The following is a 22,595-nucleotide window of genomic DNA, read 5'->3' as shown; positions in this document are numbered from 1 at the left end:
GTCAGTAGCCGCCCATTTAGTCCAGCATCCTGTTCTCACACTAGTCAGCCAGATGCCCCAAAGGGAAAGCCCATAAGCAGAATCCAAAAACGAGCCCTCTCCCCTCCTGTGGTTCCCAGCAATGTATTCAAAAGCAGTGCTGCCTTTGACCATGAAGGTAAAACAGCTAGTAGCCATTGAAGCCTTCTCCATGAATTGGTCCACTCCAGCCCAATCTTTTAAAGCTGTCCAAGTTGGTGGCCAGTTATCTTGGCAGCTATGATTTTAGGGATTTTTTAGGGACACTTGAACTTCTTAGGATGATGTACTGACACCCATTTCCACTCAGAGGAGATGGCCATGGAAGAGACCAGCTTCTGTTAGTACAGTTTGTTAGGTTCCATAGGTCCGACTGGTGTACTGGATGTGTGTGTCTGTATATATGTATACACCTGGAGCTCTACTCCTTTACATCTGCAGGTGAGGCAGCGGATGTGCTTGCCTTGGTAATGCACTGGATGAGAGCCAACAAACTAGTTCAATCCCAATAAGACGGAGGCAATCTTAGTGGGCAGTTCCCTAGACCAGATGGTTGGGGGGCTGCCTGTTCTTGATGGGATGACATTCCGTCTGAAGGAGCCAGTATGCAGCTTGGGGATACTCCAGGATCCATTGCTGTCATTTGAGGCTCAGGTGGCACAGAGTGCCTTCCATCAGCTTTGACTGGTGGCCCAACTGCGCTACCAGTCAAAGTGGGAAGATAGCCTAACTTCTGCTGCCTATGTCCTGGTAACCTCTGATACTTGGGCTGCCTCTGAAGACAGTTCAGAAACTTCCACTGGTGAAGAATTCAGTGACCAGGTCGCTCACCAGGGCAATACAATTTGATCATATAATGCCAATCCTGGCCTGACTGCATTGGCTGCCAATTAGTTTCTGGGCTCAATTCAAAGTCCTGGTTTTCACCTATAAAGCCCAGGACAGGGCAGCAATACTTCAAGGACTGCTGCTCCCCATATGAACCAACCCAAACCCTGCAATCACCATCTGAGGCCGTTCGTGTGCTTCCTTGATCAGAGGTCTGGAGGGTGGCAACATGAGAACAGGCCTTTCCTGTGGTGTTTCCTCAGTTGTGGAATGCTGCCCAAGAAGGTTCACTTGGTGCTTTCCTTACATAACATTAGGCACATTCCTCTTCTTTCAGAGCTTTGGTTAATTAAGCAATCTACGGCCTTTTAAACTGTATATGCTGGAGCGAAGGGGTGTTGTTTGTTCCTATGTTATGCTTTTTCTGTTTTTCTATTGTAAATTGCCCTGTGATCCTCTCATGAAAGGCAGTATATAAATTTAATAAATAATATCTTATTATTAATAAAACATCACACTTAGTGGTACTGGTGAGGAATGAAAGGGATGGCCATGAGTACATACGTGGATTCATTTTACATAAGGTTGACCAGTAAAGGTAAAGGGACCCCTGACCATTAGGTCCAGTCGTGACCAACTCTGGGGTTGTGGCGCTCATCTTGCTTTATTGGCCGAGGGAGCTGGCGTACCAGTACTTGTGCCCAATTCAGATTCACCCCCTGATCACAGCCACATCTATTTAAACATCAACATTTTACTACAAGTATCTGGCGCTGTGGGTTAAATCACAAAGCGTAGGACTTGCTGATTAGAAGGTTGGCGGTTCGAATCCCCGCGACGGGGTGAGCTCCCATTGCTCGGTCCTTGCTCCTGCCAACCTAGCAGTTCGAAAACATGTCAAAGTGTAAGTAGATAAATAGGTACCGCTCCAGCGGGAAGGTAAACGGCATTTCCGTGCACTGCTCTGGTTCACCAGAAGTGACTTAGTCATGCTGGCCACTTGACCCGGAAGCTGTACGCTGGCTCCCTCGGCCAATAATGCGAGATGAGCGCCACAACCCCAGAGTCGGCCATGACTGGACCTAATGGTCAGGGTTCCCTTTACCTTATCTGAAAAGCTGCTATATGTGGAGCATTGGTCAAGCTTGTTTTTTGCTGCTCCAGAGGGCAGGACTTGAAACTATAGATTCAAATGACAATGAATGGGAGTCCAGCTAAACATTAGGAAGAACTTCATGGTTGTAAGAGCGGTTCAATATTGGAACAGGCTATCTCAGAAGTTGGTGCTCTCTCTTCCTTGGAGGTTTCTGAGCAGAGGTTAGATGGCCACCCATCAGGGGTTCTTCCTTGCTGTGATTCCTGAATTGCAACAGGTTGGACTAGATGGCCCTTTAGGTGGGGGTCCCTTCCAAATCTACAATGCTATGATTCTACTTATTGCATTAATATTCCACATTTCCTTCAATGAGCTCAAGGTGGTGGGCATAGTCCTCCTCATAAGAACCCTGTTAGGTGGGTTAGACTGTGATCTTTTTCCAGTCTATGTGCTTGTTTACCCACCCAAGCTTACATAAAATCAATATTAAGTTGTCCCACTACTTCTGTAGATGCAAAAATAATAATGGAACATTTTATTTTTACTGCTGCTGCTAATGTTTGAGTTTGAGTTTTCATTCTTGGAGTTATAGTACACTGTTTTTTTTCCCTTCTGCAAAACTGGTCAACCTCATCAGTAAAAAAAATGGTTAGATGCCACAAAGCAAGTGGCAATATCTTAAACACCTCTTTCATCCTTCGCATTCTCTCCTTTTATGCAGCACGGAAGTATGGGATACATATATTTTAAAGTTTATAGGGAGCCAGTTTAGATTATCTTTCTCTCCCCTCAATAATGCTTTAATTACCTGCCTTTCTCATTTACACAAACAAACAAACAAATACACACCGAGTATTTCATTTAACAGCTACGGAACACTTCATTAAGAAAACAAATCTGCACGACTTAAAAATTCAGCTGCTCTCTGAACATATCGTCCTAAATTATGTATGCTTTTAACCAATCGAAAGTTAAGACTTTGGAAAGCTATTAGAATTCAGGAGCAGATTAACCCCGTCCCTGTTTTGTACTATTGGAAAAATAAACACGAGGATTATTTAAAGCCTGGTCCTCCTTTATGCTTAAATTCAGGGCAGGTTTACTTAAACAATAGAGTATTTAAAAGTAGAATAATTTGGTTGGGTGGCCAGGCGATGGAAATTAAGGATGAATCCTCGATTCCGAAACGTCCGATAGATTTACTCGACATGTTAACATCGGGTAAATGTCGCCAGAGTGGCTTTTTCTTTTTCCCTCTTCCAAGATGGCGACCGTAGTGAGCCTGCATCAGAGAGATTAGGTTGAGAGTTCGAATCCTCACCTCAACCAAGGCTAACTAATTATATTTTCATTTGGAACATATATTTCATTGCTTTTTAACTGAGAAAGTGAGAAGTGATTTTTTTTTTTAAGAATACGTGTTTATATTTTGCTCATTCTGAAAATAATTTCTATGATTTTGCTAAAAAAGCTCAACAACTTTTCTGTCTGGATTTTTACTGTTTGAAATATGGGAAGCCTACATTCTGTCTCTGTATATAGTGACTTGGTAAAAGTGGGGAAACTTGTGTGTTTCACTTATTTGCAAAAATACGGAAGCAACCATTGCATGTTTCTTCATTTCAGCAATCCTGAAATCTTCTCAACACTTATTCATATCAGGCTGAAAAAGCTTTTTTAAAAAATGTTACAGGTACTTGTTTTAAAATTCTGCTGATTTTATCAACATGTTTGATAATTTTATTGCGTCTGCTGGTTTTTAAATTTGATTGACTTTATTGGTTGTGCTAACTGCTTAGGCACTTTGTGCTCTTGATTAAATAAACCCTTTATATAACTTTTCTAAAATAAAATGGGGTCCAACTGAATTGAGTCTGCAATCTCTCACTCTCCCCACCCCCACACCCTACGAGCTGTAGTTTACACCTGGCAGAACTACAGTTCCTAGCACCCTTATCAAATGACTGTCCCCAGGAAGGGGGGGGGGTCATGTGTTTTAAATGTGTGCTGAATATGCTTTAAAGTGACATTTTAGGGGTCTCAAGGCATATGAAGCCATCGGCTAAGTGGATCGAGTGCAGTTAGCAAACAAAAGTGACAAAAAGAACAGAAGGAAATTCTCAAACGTTTAAAGCCAATCCCGTCATATGGCTTTGTAAAGCCCGCAGAAACAGCACTACATAATCCCTCAGATGTAGAACATTCCTGTTTACAAACAGAAGAAAATCAAGTAGACTTCACTGTGCAGTCTGAGCAGACTCAGTTCGTACTTAACCAAAACCATATGCGAAGAGGTTATCCATTTGATGGCTAATACTGTTTGAGAAGCAATGCTGAGCAACATCCAATAGGCAGGTTATTTTCGTTTATTACCTGATTCAACCCCTGATGTTTCCGTTGTTGATCAACTGGCTGCCATTGTTAGATTTGTTTCGCCTAGTGAGTTGAACGCTTTCTGAAGTGTTTTTTTTTTAAAATGAAATATCACACTGGGTGAAAGTGCGGCTGAGATGATACGGAACTACTTCAGTGAACTTGAACTAGATTTCAGTAAATGTAGAGGACAATCATATGACAATGCAGCCGAAATGGGTGGAAAGTATAATGGCGTTCAACAACAAATTCTGGAAAGGAACAAGTTTGCAAAATTTGTTCCATTCTCTAAATCTAGTTGGACGAATCGCAGTTGACTCGTGCATGGATGCAGTGATTTTTTTTTTGGCCACAATATATTGTTGTTTCCTCAGCTTCTACAAAAAGATGGGCAGTGCTAAAAAATATATCTTTTTAAAAAAAAAAATATTTATTGCTTTTCCAACAATTTAAACACTACAAAAAACAACAAAAAAAGAATAGACAATACAATACAATGTAAGAACACTACATAACACTAACACAAAACACTAACACATTAAACTAACAAAACAAAACAAAAGCAATTTAAAACACATCAAATAATTTCAATATCTTATCTTTCATTCACTTATTTCAACGACCTCCTCACACCTCCCTTTTTGTATTCCACTTCTGTTAATTATTTCAGCAATTCCTTTCCATCTTCCTCTGTTTTCTATCCTAAAATTATCTTAACATTCTAACCTTATTTTTCCCCTTTAATATTCTATTAATCTATTTATACTTAATTCCTTATAACATTTCTACTAAAGCCATATAACTTCATTCCAACATTCTTCTAACATTCATTAATTTTTCAGTATTTCTGTAAATAGTCTTTAAACTTTTTCCAGTCTTCTTCCACCGACTCTTCTCCCTGGTCTCGGATTCTGTCAGTCATTTCCGCCAGTTCCATATAGTCCATCAACTTCATCTGCCATTCTTCCTGGGTGGGTAAATCTTGTGTCTTCCAATACTTTGCGATGAGTATTCTTGCTGCTGTTGTTGCATACATAAAAAAGGTTCTATCCTTCTTTGGCACCAATTGGCTGACCATGCCCAGGAGAAAGGCCTCTGGTTTCTTCAGGAAGGTATATTTGAATACCTTTTTCATTTCGTTATAAATCATCTCCCAGAATGTCTTAATCCTTGGGCATGTCCACCAAAGGTGAAAGAATGTACCTTCAGTCTCATTACATTTCCAACATTTATTATCGGGCAAATGGTAGATTTTTGCAAGCTTGACTGTCATGTACCACCTATAAATCATTTTCATTAAGTTTTATCTTAGGGCATTACATGCCGTGAATTTCATACCTGTGGTCCATAACTGTTCCCAGTCAGCCATCATTATGTTATGTCCAACATCTTGTGCCCATTTAATCATAGCTGATTTCACCATTTCATCCTGAGTACAGTGGTGCTCCGCAAGACGAACGCCTCGCAAGACGGAAAACCCGCTAGACGAAAGGGTTTTCCGTTTTGGAGGCGCTTCGCAAAACGAATTTCCCTATGGGCTTCCTTCGCAAGACAAAAGCCCATAGGGAAATCTCCGGGACAGCGGGGAAGCGCAGCGCGTCTTCCCCACTGTCCTCGGACCTCCTCCGAAGGCTGGCGGTGGGGCGGAGAGACCTTCTCCCGCCGCCAGCCTTCGGAAGGCTGCTCTGAAGCCTGGCGGTGGGGCGGAGAGACCTCCTCCCGCGGCCAGGCTTCGGAAGGATGCTCCGAAGGCTGGCGGTGGGGCGGAGAGACCTCCTCCCGCCGCCAGGCTTCGGAAGGCTCCTCCGAAGGCTGGCGGTGGGGCGGAGAGATCTTCTCCCCGCGCCAGCCTTCGGATGGCTGTCCTGAAGACTTGCGGTGGGAGGAGGGTTCTCCTTCCCACCGCCAACATTCAGAATGCTGTTCTGAATGTTGGTGTGGGGAGGAAAAACCCTCCTCCCACCGCAAGCCCCGGGAACAGAGGAGAAGCGCTGCACCCCTTCCCCTCTGTTCCCGTACCTGTCTTGAAGGCTTGCGGTGGGGAGAAAAGCCCTTCTCCGCACCGCCAGCCTGGCAAGCGGTTTCCATAGGAACGCATTAATTGATTTTCAATGCATTCCTATGGGAAACCGTGCTTCGCAAGACGAAAAACTCGCAAGAAGAAAAAACTTGCAGAACGAATTAATTTCGTCTTGTGAGGCACCACTGTATTCCATTTCAACAGCAAGTTATATATTCTTGACAAATTCTTAATTTTTGGATCTAATAATTCTGTTTCCAATTTTGATTTTTCCACCTGGAAACCAACATTTTTGTCCAAATTGTATGCCTCCATTATTTGGTAATAATGGAGCCAATCTCGCACTCTGTTTTTCAATTTTTCAAAACTCTGCAATTTTATTCTGTCTCCATCTTGTTCCAAAATTTCCCAATATTTCGGCCATTTGGCCTCCATATTGAGTTTTTTCTGTGCCTTCGCTTCCATTGGTGACAACCATCTTGGGGTTTTCTTTTCTAACAAATCCTTATATCTTATCCACACAGTAAACAATGCTTTTCTAACAAGATGATTTTTAAACGCTTTATGTGCTTTTACCTTATCGTACCACAAATAAGCATGCCAGCCAAATGCATTATTGAAACCTTCTAGATCCAACACGTCAGTGTTTTCAAGAAGCAGCCATTCTCTCAGCCAGCAAAAAGCAGCTGATTCATAATAAAGTTTAAGGTCTGGCAGGGCAAATCCACCTCTTTCTTTAGCATCAGTTAATATCTTAAATTTTATTCTAGGCTTCTTGCCCTGCCAAACAAATCTGGAAATATCTTTCTGCCACTTCTTGAAACAATCCATTTTATCCAAAATTTGCAATGTTTGGAATAAAAACAACATCCTTGGCAATACATTCATTTTTATCACAGCAATTCGACCTAACAATGATAATTTCAAATTTGTCCATATTTCTAAATCCTTTTCCACTTCCATCCAACATTTTTCATAATTATCCTTAAATAAATTCACATTTTTGGCAGTCATGTTAACCCCTAAGTATTTCACTTTCTTAACCAATGTTAGTCCTGTCTCCTCCTGTCTCCTCTTCTCTCTCTCATTCACAGTTAAGTTTTTCTCTAAGACCTTAGTTTTCATCTTGTTCAACTTAAAACCTGCTACCTGTCCAAATTCTTGGATCAGTTCCAATACCCTTTTAGTACTAGATTCTGGCTCCTGTAAAGTCAATACTAAGTCATCAGCAAATGCTTTCAGTTTGCACTGTTTAGCTCCCACTTGTATACCTTTAACCTCTTTGTCCTTTCTAATCATATTAAACAACACCTCAAGGACCGATATAAAGAGCCTCTTCAGTCAAAATTTCCTAAACATTTACCTGACACAATATGAGAGGCTCCTGCAGCTGTTAGCGAAAGTTATGCTTACACTGCGGAAGACCTCAGGTGAAGCTCTCCCCTCTCCATGGCTTTATCTCTGTGCCAAGAAGAAGAAGCTCAACCTGTGCCATTCCTGCCTGCCAAAGCTGCATCAAGATTAAAAAAGGCCCCAGAGCAGGTCAAGTGGTGGTAATTGACCAGCCTTTCAAAAATATTAGGCTCTCCTCCCTACCCCTTAAAATCAGAAACAGCTGGCAATCTTAGCAAAGGCCCAAGCACTACGGGATTTATTTATTTATTTTGACTGAGCAGGGGGAAATGACTGTGATGAAATGAGATCGGTTGTGTGTCCAATACGGAATGATCTCTAAGAAGGATTGCCAGGCAAAAACCGTCTAATCTGTGCATGGCTTATCTGCCTTTCTGGGGATCCCAAAGGTTTAAGTGAGAACATGAACACCCTCCGGGCTTGTTAATAGAGCCTGCCCCCCCGCCCCTTTCTTGATCAGTGTCAAGCAGCAACAGGTTTCCCTGTTCACCCCCCACCCCCCACAAAATTACTAAGGGAAGCTTTCTGGAGAAATTGCTGCTTTTTTACATAGAGACAATGAAAAAGGAGACCCATGTGATTCCCTAAGTGGGGAGAGGGAAAGATGAGGCAGGTTTGCAAAGAATAGAAACCCAAAGCCACCTCTACCTTTTATTAAAAAATGGAGGGTTGGGTATGCTCTCCCTCCCCCCCCGTCAGTTTCCAAATGGAAAGAGCCTGCGCTTAACTGTTGTCCAGTTTCCTTGGCGTGAAAATCAGCAGAGACTGTGGTATCTTTGGGATATAGGCTTTTATCTACACACATCTATATACAACCTGAGCATAGGATGGAGAGGCTAACAGCACTGACACCCAAACAGATCTTGTCACGCAGCTGAGTTTCTAGGGAAGCCCCAAGCCACTGCTTTCGGTCCAGTACACAACAAGACATGTCTCTGTTTCTCCAGCTTCCAGCCTCCAGCTTCTCTCACGCACATCTGCCCTTGGCCTACAGTTCTCCCTCCTAGGATGATGTGGCATCCAGCCATGTGAGATGGGAAAAGGCCCACCCATTTGTCACTATGGCAACAGAGCTCACTCTTTGGGCATGTCAATGGCAGTGCTCAACTGGCCTGCCAAGCCCTTTACCTTTAACAAAGCAGCTGGTTAGGCTGGTTCTGCAGATTTTCACTTATTGATTCCAACCTCATAGGATCACAAGTTTGGAAGGGATCCCCAAATAACATCCAGAATGACACCCCTCCCCCAAAGCTATGGCAGATACGCCATGAGACTTACCGATGTTTTTAAAAGAAATGTAATTGTCTCCACGGTTATTTCTGAAAGCAGCCTGGATTCTATTGTTATGTGATTCGATCACATAACTGGCAAGTTCAAGTCTGCGCAATCAAAGCTGTCTTAGTGCTCATGTTCCAAACACACTTCTCTGCCGCACACCACTGCAACCTTTTGCAATAAGGAAAGTGATGGGGAAAAGCTACTAGAAATTGTATGATAACCATTGTTTGACATTAACCACATCTAACCTCCAATAGATCAGAAGGAATGCACAATAGATAAGTTGGCTCATCTCCTCACAGTGGGTAACCTCTGACTACCTGAATGTTGCTGAACTACAACTCCCATCAGCCCTAGCAAGCATAGTCAATCTTCAGGGGCCAAATGCTCCCCCACTCTCATAGTGAACAATAAAAGAAGAATGCATTTCTTCAAATATTTCACCACAGTTTAGTGGGGTTGATATGAACTATGGTTTGTTTAAAGAAGTTCTGTTTTAAAAAGGATATTGACAAGCTGGAAGGTGTGCTGAGGAGGGTGACCAAGATAGTTGAGGGTCTGAAAACCAAGCCTTATGAGGAACGGTTGAGGGAGTTTGGTATGTTCAGCCTGGAAAAGAGGAGACTTGAGAGGAGATATGATAGCCATCTTCAAATATCTGAAAGGCTGTCACGTGGAAGATGGAGCAAGCTTCAGAGGGCAGGACCCACACCAGTGGATTCAAATGACAAGAAAGGAGATTCTGACTAAACATGAGGAAGTCCTAGGGACAACTTAATAATAGCTTTCTGACAGTAAAAGTTGTTCGAGAGTGGAACGGATTCCCTCAGAAGGTGCTGGACTGTCACTTCCATTGGAGATTTTTAAGCAGAGATTGGATGGCCATCTGTCAGGGATTCTTTATCTAGGATTCCTGCATTGCAGGGGGCTGGACTAGATGACCCACGGGGTCCCTTTCAACTATACAATTCCATGATTCTGTGGTTTACACATTACAAGAGGCTTGCTTGCTTTAGTAATACTGTTTCGGGCCTAATCAGGGATCATGAAAGCCAGCCGCAAATGAATTCTGGCGGAGCGTCCCCCTCTTTCCATCTCTGTTGCTCGAAGGTCTTCATTTTAGCTTTTAAAATTAGCTTGACGCCTGGCTTTCTGTAATAATTTTTTTCCTATGTTTACCAAGCCATCGTAAACATTTGCTCTCTCTCTCTCTGGGGTCTTCTGTTGGTTTGTGAAGATGCAGGTGGGAGAGCTGGAAAAGTGGTGGTAGGGGCGGGGGGCGGGGAGAAGACTGGGGAAGCTTTCCCTGCTTAATCCAACTGAATTAGAGGATTTTGAAGTGGATTTAGAGTTAAATCTTGATTAGGGAGAATTTCTCTCCCAACAGCTTCTGCATGGTTTGTATTAATGGGTAGTGATCCTGGGCCGAGGAACTAGGACAGATATAGCTAAGGGAAATGTAACACACATATGCTAGCGTCTGTTCATCAACGAGGAAAATTTCTGAGGAGGTGGAGGAGGAAAGGAACTCTCTCTCTCTGTGTGCGCACCTGCTAATTTCTAACACCAGGCTGATTATTATTATTAAAAAGATCCAACCAAAATATCTCTCTTGCACACAAAGAGGTTTCTGAAGACCTGGGATTCAGAGCTGAGAAGGACTAAGGAGAGCTCAATGATTTAAAGAATCCAGAGTCTGCTCTGTCTTCAGTCTCTACACACACACACACACACACACACACAGATTATTATTATTTTACGGGGGGAAAGAAGCCTCTACAGTAGATACCTGGAATCAGCAACCCCTCACGATGTTAGGAGGTGTGTTATTGAGCGCTGCCTACGGGATGCTGTCTCTGGCGATGACGTCTTCTCTGCTTCCTGTTGGTAAGTCCTTCTTTTATCATTAACGATGCACTTGGAATTCAAATTGTGCAAAGAAGCCAGCTTCCCCTCACCTTTATTTATTTATTTATTTAAGCAATTTAAATGCTATTTAAAACCCAGACTCCAATAGGTTACATGGAATGTTGCTTCCCTTAAAGTCCTCAGCGATTAGATAGGAAGTTAAGGCATGAGGTGGTCCTTAAGGTGTCATGAACACAGGGTTTCTTCCAGCTGGAACTCACCGGGACTCAGTTCCGGCACCTCTCAGGTGGGCACCATTGCCATTCTAAGAGAACAAGGGAAATGTTCATGGAGAGTTCCAACACTTCTTTTTCTAGAAAAATAGCACTGCATGGACCCAAGTTGTTAAGGGATTATTACAAGATCCTTCAACTTGACCCAGTACAGTGTGGGCATCAAGTACAAGCTTCTAAAACCCAGAGTTATGTGTAGAGAGGGGGTTTGAACCTGTGTTTTCCCATATGCAGTCTTGTACACTGATCATTAAGCTGCATCTTGCTTGTTGCATGAATCAACATTCTGGGCACAGTGGCGTAGCCAGCTGCTCGGGTGCCCGGTGTGGCGCGGCACCCTGCCTCACCTAGCTACCAGTGGCGTAGGAAGGTGTGTGTGGTGGGTGCAGGTTATTTTTTCAACAAAAGTGTCGTGAGCCCAATTTTTTATTTTATTTTAAACACACATGTTCTTTTTGCCATTTTGTCACCCCCCCTCAGTGTTGACACCTGGGCCGGCCTGTACCCACCGCACCCTCCTTCCTACGCCACTGTCTGGGCATAGCTGCTGGAAGGAAGTGATCATAGAACTTCCTGCGGAGAACCTAGTCTTCTGAGGGCGAGCAATTGTGTGGGTGTGGCTGATTGATCCAGATGCAGGAGGAGGAGGAGGAGGAAGGAGCCAGAGTGTTTAAGTATGTAGAGACTGAGCAGGCAGCCTTCCCTATGGATAGATCTTTTGGGCTTGCAGGATCCTATCGTTATTTTTAATGACGCGGCCTTGTTCTTCCTGGAAGCAGTTGAAAGCAGAATTAAAACAGTTGCTCCCCCAATTGTTGGAGTATAACACTATTTCATATTTTAGATGTGTTTTCCTAAATAAATAATAATGCCCATCTCTGTAAGATATTATACATTTACTCAGAACTAAATCTCAGGGTTGTATCCAGTGTAAGCCCTATTCAACATACTTCCATAGGTGACTTAGCGGGTGGCGCTGTGGGTTAAACCACAGAGCCTAGGACTTGCCGATCAGAAGGTCGGCGGTTCGACTCCCCGCAATGGGATGAGCTCCCGTTGCTCGGTCCCTGCTCCTGCCAACCTAGCAGTTCGAAAGCACGTCCAAGTGCAAGTAGATAAATAGGTACCGCTACGGCGGGAAGGTAAACGATGTTTCCATGCGCTGCTCTGGTTTGCCAGAAGTGGCTTAGTCATGCTGGCCACATGACCCGGAAGCTGTACGCCGGCTCCCTTGGCCAATAAACGAGATGAGCGCCACAACCCCAGAGTCGGCCACTACTGGGCCTAATGGTCAGGGCTCCCTTTACCTTAGTCATGTTTATTCTTTTTTCTATGGGTCTACTCTGAGTAGGGCAACCCTTAGTCAACAAAAGTCTTGCTTCTTGCAGATACTGGCCCTTTAATTTTTTTTTTAAAAAAAACCTTGTTTCCCATTTGCTGTACTTGAAAGTGCCTCTTGCTCATTTCTTCTACTGTCCCTTTCATTAGTCATTTTCTGGTACCACAATTGGCCCTTCAGTAAACGACTTCCTACTTGCAGCCTGAGAAATTCCTCTTTTAACTTGTTCTCATTGCAACAATAAAGCACAAAAGTGTGTGCGTGTGTGCATTATTATCACAATTGTAATAATAGTTTTTAAAAGGTGGAATCACTCAGATCCCAAACAAGAAAAAGTTGTGGTCCTAGGAAATGACTGACCAAAGGGCCAGAAGCAGAGGAAAAAGCTCAAAAGTGCTTTCCAGTTCCTGCAGGGGAGGCCATTGCTTTTCAGGAGAGAGAGAGAGGAAAATACCACCATTAATGGGGTCTGGGAAAATGTAGAGAACTACAAAGAAAGCTGGATTGCAATAGCTTGGCAGCAATGTTTCTTGGATTCTCCATAAATCTGAATAAACAAATGAAGCCCATTTCAGAGATAACAGATCATGTGAAAGCAACCTTATTTTGGGAAGTTGCTGACCTAAGCGGTGACTGTGGTGGTAGGGGAGGGAACTATATCAATTCACAATTCTGCATCTCCTCCAGCCTCTAGCCTCCAGTGTTATGGCTGCAACATTGTCTCTGGCACCAGATCTGTAGACACGGGATGCGCCCACCCTGAAGTGATGACCTGTTCCCATTCACACCAGGGATTCAAGCACAGGTTTTGCATTAAGATGGAAAGCGGTGAGTTGGTGCAAGGAGGGTCTGTTCTGTCCAGGCTTCTCAATGGTGGGGGAGGAGGCTTTGCTGCTGCTGCTGCTGGGGTGGTCAGGTGGGCATGGAGGTTCTGCTATCTCTGAATACAGTGGTACCTCCGGTTACATACGCTTCAGGTTACATACGCTTCAGATTACAGATTCCACTAATCCAGAAATAGTACCTTGGGTTAAGAACTTTGCTTCAGGATGAGAACAGAAATCACGCAGCAGTGGTGCGGCAGCAGCGGTAGGCCCCATTAGGTAAAGTGGTGCATCAGGTTAAGAACAGTTTCAGGTTAAGAACAGACCTCCAGAAGATGATATATAATGAGTTAAAGAAGATGTTGAAATATAGTTTTGTAAAGAAACCAGAAACCTTCCTTCTAGGAATAACAAGAAATGAAATAAATAAAAAGGATTGTAAACTTTTTCGGTATGCAATAACAGCAGCGAGAATACTAATGGCCCAAAAATGGAAGCAGGAAGAACTACCGACTCTGGAGGAATGGAGAATGAAGTTAACGGACTATGCAGAACTGGACAAGTTAACCGGGAAAATTAGATATCAACGAGATCACAAGTTCATTGAGGACTGGGAAAATTTTTCAGAGTATTTGAAGAGTGTATGTGATGAGCAAACAACGCTAGTGGGTTTTAAATAAGCTTTGTGAAAAAATAAGGAATATTGCAAGAATGCAAATATGTCTATAAAGGTACCTTAAATGCGTAGATAAAAATTTAAACACGGATGATTGTCAGAGAAGCTGAGGGAAGTCCAAAAGATGAAAATATGTTATTTTGGAAATTGTTTGATTGGAGATATTTGTGTAAAATTTAATAAAAAAATTATTTTTTTAAAAAAAGAACAGACCTCCAGAACGAATTAAGTTCTTAACCTGATATACCACTGTACCAGATAGCAATTGCAGAATACCATTGCACTTATGTGCTGCTTGCAGGCTTGCCACTGGGGCATCTGGTTGGCCACTGTAAGAGCAGGATACGAAACTAGGTGGGCGTTTGACCTGATCCAGCAGACAGGCTCTCCATCGGGAGGTCCACTGTGAAGGTCGGGACCTCAGTGCCCATGGGTAGTCTACCAGACAGAATACCAGACAGTGGGGGGACACAATGGGGGAGTTGCTGTTGTGCTCAGGTTGTGAGCTAGGTTGGCCAATGTGAGAGCAAATGATGATGGACTGCTACGAGCTGCATTTATCTTGATCTGGCATGTTATTCTTATGGGAGGCCTACTGTGATAGGAGAACTTCCATACCCGGGGCAGTCTACATTTGGATAGCTCAGTCAGTAGAGCAGAAGACGCTTAGGGTCATGGGTTTGAGCCCCACACTGCGCTAAAGATTCTAGCATTGCAGAGAGTTGGGCTAGGTGACTCTTGTGGTCCCTTCCAACTCTACAGCTCTATGATTCCATTAACATCAGACCGTGGTAAACACTAGTGGCGCATTCTGTTGCACTCAGATCTTGCTTACAGGCTCCCCACTGAGGAATCTGGTTGGCCACTGTAAGAACAGGATACTGGACCAGCTGGGCCCCCTGTAGCCCGATTCAACAGGGCTCTTCTGATTTTCTTATGCCCTCTTTTATGTGCCCCCCTCCTCACTCTCTCACTCCCTGCTTTACAGTGGTCCTGGGAATCCTGTTGACCAGTGGATGTGCTACATCCAGGCACTGCCAGCAACAAGAGCTCCCAGGAATCCGAATCCACTGCTGTGACAGAGATCTTTGCAATGGAGCCCTGAGGACCACCCTTGCAGACTACTCCAGCTCATTCTGTTGCCTCCTGGTGTACTGGATGCTTCTTCTTGCCTGTTTCCTATGAATGGATACCTATGAATGGATACCTTGAGGGAGGGGGTGCAAAGCAAGCACAATTGGGGGTGGGGGAATAAATTCAGTTCAGCCACACTGAAAGGCAAACTTACCTAATTTACCCTTTCTAAAACCATGCAGGAACAGAAACACAGCTATTTTTTTTGACATTTGCCAGCTATTTTTTTTTTAATTTTGCAATGCAGTTTACCAGCCAAGTCAAGAGCAATGGGAAAATGTATAGACTGGAATGAAGAATGTATGTGTGTGTATGCATGTGTTAGAGAAAATATCAGAAAATAATGCATTCTATTAGGGAAACAGCTATTGTTCAAGATTTGCGTTCTTCCAGATACAAAAATGGCATTTAACAGGGTAAAGTGTGCATAAAAGAATATGTATATCACAGAAAATAGTGCACAAAGATGCATTATGTTAGTCAAAATTGCATTACAAAATGTGTATAGTAGGAGATGCATACTAAAATGCTGATAAATTTAGATGACTACAGTGGTACCTCGGGTTACAGATGCTTCAGGTTACAGACGCGTCAGGTTACAGACTCCACTAACCTAGATATGGTACCTCGGGTTAAGAACTTTGCTTCAGGATGAAAACAGAAATTGTGTGGCGGCGGTGCAGCGGCAGTGGGAGACCCCATTAGCTAAAGTGGTGCCTCAGGTTAAGAACAGTTTCAGGTTAAGAATGGACCTCCAGAACGAATTAAGTTCTTAACCCGAGGTACTGTACTTTAAAATCAATATAAAAAATCACAAACTGATTTGGAAATGTGAAGAAATGAAGATGGGGAAAAAAAGAGAAACTTAAGAGATATCAAAATGGGCAGATCTACTCATTCCTGAAAATTCCTCCAGAGGATTATTACTTATTTATTTCTCACATTACTCCCCACCTTTTCCCTCTAAGGAGCTCAAGGTGCCATGTGTGGTTCTCCCTCATCATTTATACCCCACAACAACCCTGTGAGGTAGGTTAGGCTCAGTGAGCTTCATAGCCAAGTGGGTCTCCCAGGTCTAAATGCTTCAACCTCTACACTACACACGGCTCATACTGTCTCCTAGCATAAGCTCTTACCCACTAGGCCCGATGTTGTCCTAGGTTTGACAATTCCTCCATCCCTTGATGCTTCCTCTGCTTTCCACTTTCCACTGTCATCAAGACTCTTCGGCATTGCAAAAACTTCCATTTTCCTTGCACTCCCGAAAGGTTCATTGGGATGGGGTGGCACAGTGTCTGCTCTCTGTGTTTATGCAAACACATATATCAATATATAAGTCAGTTTTAAAGGGGAGCTTTAAAGGGGCAGCAGTTCTCATGGCTTTTCCATTTGTTTTCCTTAAAATTGTTGATTCAAAATAAAAATAAAAAGGTTTCCGGAAGCTGGTTCCTGGATTTCATAATCCTTTAGCATTAGCTCCATCAAACATTGTTTCTTTCTCCATCCTAATGCACTTCCCTTATTCCCGAAGTTCCTATTTATTCAAAACAATGAGATCTAGGATATTACAGTGGTAATATTACAGTGGTACCTTGGGTTACATACGCTTCAGGTTACATACGCTTCAGGTTACAGACTCCGCTAACCCAGAAATAGTGCTTCAGGTTAAGAACTTTGCTTCAGGATGAGAACAGAAATCGTGCTCTGGCGGCGCAGTGGCAGCGGGAGGCCCCATTAGCTAAAGTGGTACCTCAGGTTAAGAACAGTTTCAGGTTAAGAATAGACCTCCAAGATGAATTAAATTCTTAACGTGAGGTACCACTGTACTTTTCTTTTAAGGGCAGGGCCATAGCTTGGTGCTGGATGATCTGCTTTGCATGCAGAAGATTCTAAGTTCAATCCCCAATGGGTGATTGGTCTCTGAAACCTTGTACAGCTGCTGCCAGTCAGTGTGAACAGCAACGTGAGCTGGATATGCTTCGGCAGCTTCCTGTTTAATCTAGCCCTCTTCCACTCACAGAGATGCAATTTCCAGAGTGGTTTAGCAATGAATCATCCCTCTTCCTAGGGAACTAATTGAATTCTGGCTCTGTCATAGGAGTCTCCCAGCAATGCTCAGCAATCTGTTCCTGGGATTCTTTGCGGGGGAGCCATGCCTGTTTAAAATGGAACAAAATTGCTTTAAATGTCTACTACAAATGGGCCGTGGTCTGGAATCACTCCATAAGAAAGGAAGTGTGTGTATTACAGGATGCAGAGCCTCTAATCCAGGGGTTCTCAAACTTTTATGGGGGGCCCTGCCCCCTTTGGTTTCATAAACTCATTTCCAGGGGCCCCTATTCTATATAAAAAGAAACATTATTCAGAATATTGGTTTGCAGGACCTACTAATGAAGATAATGACACAATATTCAGAACAGTAACAATTAATTGCGCATTTATTCAAAACGCAGTTTAAACTATTTCGTTTTATTGATTCAGCAAAACAGATGGACTTGATCCAGTGACAGCAACTTTCCAAAGTCTGGTAGTCATTTACAACTCCAGTGCCCTTAGCCTCTTAGGGATGCCCTATGTAATGGGGCAGTGTCACCCACTTTCGGAACCAGTGCTCTAAGATTCCACTGTCAAAATGCCGTAACAACGCTCCTTAGCCCAGGGGTTGTCAGCCTGGTCCCTGCCGCCCACTAGTGGGCGTTTCAGGATTTTAGGTGGGCAGTAGGGGGTTCTACAGTACAAGCTGAATTCTCCTTCCATAGAGCACTGGTGGGCAGTAAGGAAATTTCACCATCAAGAAAGATGCATTAGTGGGCGGTAGGTATAAAAAGGTTGACTATCTATGACCTAGCAAAAGGCTTGTCACAATCCAGTTTTCTCTCTCCTTGCAATGCTTCTGGTTTGCCACAGGGTGGCGCTGCTGTTCATGCAATTGCTCAGCCAGTTCTGGATGGCTGTTTCTTGCTCCAGAGACACAAACGGGCCCGCGCACGCGCGCGCACACACGGCCCTACTAAAGTAATCCATCTTGCTATGTGTAAGAGGCTCACTGTACACTGAAGTGTGCCTGAACTCTTTAACCTTTGCCCACCATGTTATACTTTGCTAACCCAAGGTAGTGGATGGGCTCCATTGCACTCTGCAAACAGCTCTCTCTCTCTCTCTCTCTCTCCCCCCCCCACTCCTCCCCACACTCAGACAGCGACACAATCTCTCCCTCTCTCTCCTGCTGGATTCTATTAGCACCCGGAGGTTGAAAATGCAACTTTGGAGTGTTTCAGGGTGAGCTGATTTATACCCGCAAGGCAAGAGAAATTCATTTCATACCTGAATTACACACAAACAGCGGAGGGGAGGAAAGATGACTGTGAAAAGGGTATTTGCCAATGCTGTCACGACTGAAACGCAAGAGCCTCTGAGTGCGTGCAGACTGCCCACCTCGCTCAGTCTTCTCATATAAAGTCCACTGAAAAAGAACCCTGCCTCTTCATATGCTCGTGACTGAAATGCAAGGGGCCCTTTGAACATGTGCAGAGTGTCAAAACTTTTATCTCTCTGAAAATGTGCTGTTGATTTCCAGCCGTTTGTATAAAGTAGGCAACCTCTGAGGTGGTGGTGGTAGTGGTGGTGAACCCCCCCCCCCGTTTATTTATTTCTCCATATCCTTTGCCAACACGCTCATGGCAGCAATGCAAGAGTCCCTCTGAGTGTGGTGGATAATAAGGCGATATATCGATGGCTACTAGCCATGATGGCTGTGCTCTGCCTCCATGGTCAGAGGCAGCAATGCTTCTTGAATACCGGAAAGCCCAGGAGGGGAGAAGGCTCTTGTGCTTGGAGCCTGCTTGTGGGTTTTCCATGGGGGCATGTGGTCTGCAACTGTGAGAACAAGAGGCTGCGCTAGAGAGGCCATTGGCCTGATCCACGAAGCTATTCTTATGTTCTTAGATATACAAATCACATCCATGGATCTGCCACACTGGCCCCTATTTGCAGGTTATAATCTTTCCTGTTGCAGAATGGCGATGGCAACAATGGCACTTTTGCCTTTGGAAGAGCAGAGGAGGCAGAGAAGCATGGAGGGTTGTGTATGCAGCAGAAATCTTAAAGAATATGCTAGAAGTTTATATTTGCATTCTCAAGTGCAAGCTCCCCACCCCCTCTTTTAACTTAAACTGTTCGGGCATCAAAAGATTTTGCAGAAAGCTTCAGTAGCTGAAGAGTTGCCTTTGTCTCAGTCTCTTGTGAGTCCAGGGCTTAAAATAATTCCAGTTTAAAGCACATATTGACGTCTTGCCCAGACAGGCGAGAGCAAGCAAGCAAGCAAGCAGGCAGGAGTTTGGGAAACTTCTCTTCAATATGCCGTTCTTTTCTTAGAGAGTTTTCTGTTTCATCAAGGAAGGTTCTGGATTTAGGGTTTTTTTTAAAAAAAATAAAATAAAAATAAAAACCCACCCTTCCATCAAAAAAGGCTCCCAGAGCAGTTTACAAATCACTGAAATGAAAAAGTAGAAACAAGCAAACAGGAAAAAAACAGCCCTCTTTTGTAACCTAAAAAGACAGAACACGAAAGGAAGATAGGTTAGGGGGGGGGAGATTATTTAAACCAGTGGTGTCCAAACTTTTTTCAAAGAGGGCCAGATATGATGAAGTGAAGGGCCATGGGGGCCGACCAAAGGCCCAACCAGAGTTCTTGACCATTTTTTAGGATTGAAGTTTTTGAGCTTTTTTATGATTTTACCCTAAAGTTGTTGAGCTTCTTTTAGGATTGAAGTTGTTGAGGTTTTTGTAGGATTTTACCCCAGGAAATAAACTGCCACAGGGGCCGGATTGAACTGACCGGTGGGCCAAATTAGGCCCCCCAAACGGACTTTGGGCATGCCTGATTTAAATAAACTGCAAACTGGACGTCGCTCCTGCCTTCTACGGCCTTCTGTCAATGGTCTATCTAGCTCAGTATTGTCTACATTGACCAGCCGCAGCTCTCCAGGGTTTCAGACAGGGGATATTCCCAGTCTTACCTGGAGAGGCCAGGGATTGAACCTGGGACCTTCTGCATGCTCTGCGGTCCTTCCTCTAAACTAAGATACCAGTCCTCATGGTTCTAGATAAATTAGCTCCCTTATATTCAGTCAGACCTGTTAGCACTCCAAGATTTTGGCAGGGGACCTTCCCAGCCCTACCATGCTAGGTTGTTTTGGAACCTAGGGCCTTCTGCACACAAGGCAGATGCTTTTCCACTGAGCTTTGACCCGTCCCCATTTTTGCAAGTAATTTTTCCAAACATACAATGCATTTTTGTATGCTATTTATTTATTTATTTATTTTTTAAAAAACACACTTTCCCCTACTGTGCAAGTTGGAGAACAGTTGCAAAATTCAGAGAAGGGTGAATTTTTGAAGGATATATGTGTTTCATTTTGCATATTGTTTTGGGAAGGGCAAATCAGGTTCGCCTTGAAATGTATGATGAGACCCCCCGCTCTTACGCTGGAGCTCTAGTGGCTGCTTGGATCCAACAGAACTTAGCAACTGCACCCTTCCTCATGACCTCCGCATGGCTGTTTCCCAAACTTTGTTAGTTTTGAGATGCACATTTTTCTCAATTAAAATGATTGCACAATTTTTACACTCTCCCTCCTCAGCCCCCACAACCAACCTGTGAGGTAGCTTAGGCTGACAGGCCAAAGTGACAGGCCAAAGGTGAATTTTAGGGCTGAGTGGGGGAGCTGAACCCTGATGTCCCAGGTCCTAGTCCAACACACTAATCTCTGCACCACACTGGCTTTTACCAACCTAGCAGTTGTGTTATTATACCCCTGGATGTAAGTTGCTTCTCAGGGACAGAGTTGTGCTCTACTCCCTCTTCCTGCTAGTCAATTTACACCCCCCCCTTCAGGAACGTGCTAATGGCATCACAAGCATATTTCTTCTTTTGCTTTTTCCTGTTGCCCTATTGCCTCATTTATCCAGCCTAGCATAGCCTGCTCAGAGTGTTTTGCTCTGCTGCTGTTTTAATGTTTTGACCCCCTTGGGCCACAGTTGCTGATTCTGCTGAGGATGGCTGGGCAGATGGGGAGGGAGGGGTGTGTGCATGCTTTTCCTGACAACACGCCTTTCTTCATGTTCTTCAGATGAAGGTTGTTGGATTATCAGGACTCGGGAAGAAGATGGGCAACTGAGTAGGCTTCCTTCCAGCCATGTAAAAATCAGAGGGTTGTATGCAACAAAGTTCCATGCGGGCTAAAAGTTATTCCTGTCCATTATTTTCAACAGGTCTCCTCTAAGTAGGTTTAACACTGGTTGCAACCCAGAGATTTCTACAACACCCACCCACACTGCTCCACATCTCTCCATGTAGGCAAGCACAAGGCATTATTCAGGGACACATTCTGCTTGAGAGGGACGCAGAGTTGGAGAGTCCTGGGGACCAAAAAAGAAGAAGTCTGGAGGGCCGCTTCTGGCTTGTGGACCAGAGGTTCCCTGCCCTTGTCTTAAGCTCCCTTGTTATTTATTTCAATTGCAAATTACTTCCTTGAGAAATTGCACTATGCAATAAAAACCCAATTAAGACAATTCCATATTTAGAAACTATTAAAGCCTGTGTGTGTGTGTGTGTGTGTGTGTGTGTGTGTGTTGGGCATCTGTCAGTCTTGGGGCTATCTTTGGGGGTGAAGTCAAACTGCTGGAAGGTCACAGCAGCTGCTGTGGCTGTGGAAACCCATTTGGGAGATACATGCTTTCTTGCATCTGGGGCAGATGAAGGCATCCAGTTGTGCTGCTGCAGATGCACTATGGCACTTCTTCTCTCTGTGCTCCTCCCAGCAGTCATCCCTCCTCTGATCACTGCTGTGGATACACGACCTGACTGCCTGTCTCCAGGCACTGTGGTCACCTGCAAGGGATTCCCACACAATGGGGTTGATGTTGTCAGCCTTCATGTCACATTTGCAGACATCTTTGTAGTGCAGAGTTAGCCTGCCAGTGGGCCTGGTGCCTGAAGCCAGTTATCCCATAGAGCACATCCTTTGTGATCTTCCATTCTGTGGGCATGCCCAAGCCAGCGTAGATGTTGCTAAGACAGTAATGTGAACATGCTGGGAATGTGGGCTTTGGAGAGCACATCTTTGAGGCTTTGCCCTGCCATGTGGTACCCAAAATCTTCCTGACACAGTGCACATGGAAGGCATTGAGGCATTGCCCCGGATAGTTGTAAGTTGCCTACAACTCACTTCCATAAAGCTGCATGCTCAACACGCAAGCATGGTAGACCTTCATCTAGGTATTGGTCGTTGGTATCACATTCTCCGATGCCCTTTTGGAGAGGCAAGCCATTGCTGTAGTTGCCTTGCCAATACACTTGCCCAGCTCAGCATCAATGCAGAGGCTGCTGGTTATGACATGGGTAGGCAACGTAAGGCCTGGGGGCTGGATGCAGCCCATTCACCTTCTCAATCC

This window comes from Podarcis vaucheri (genome assembly GCF_965113315.1).
Source record: "Podarcis vaucheri genome assembly, chromosome: Z".
Classification (NCBI taxonomy): Eukaryota; Metazoa; Chordata; class Lepidosauria; order Squamata; family Lacertidae; genus Podarcis; species Podarcis vaucheri.
The sequence above is the reverse complement of the archived record's forward strand: the minus strand, read 5'-3'. Positions refer to the sequence as shown.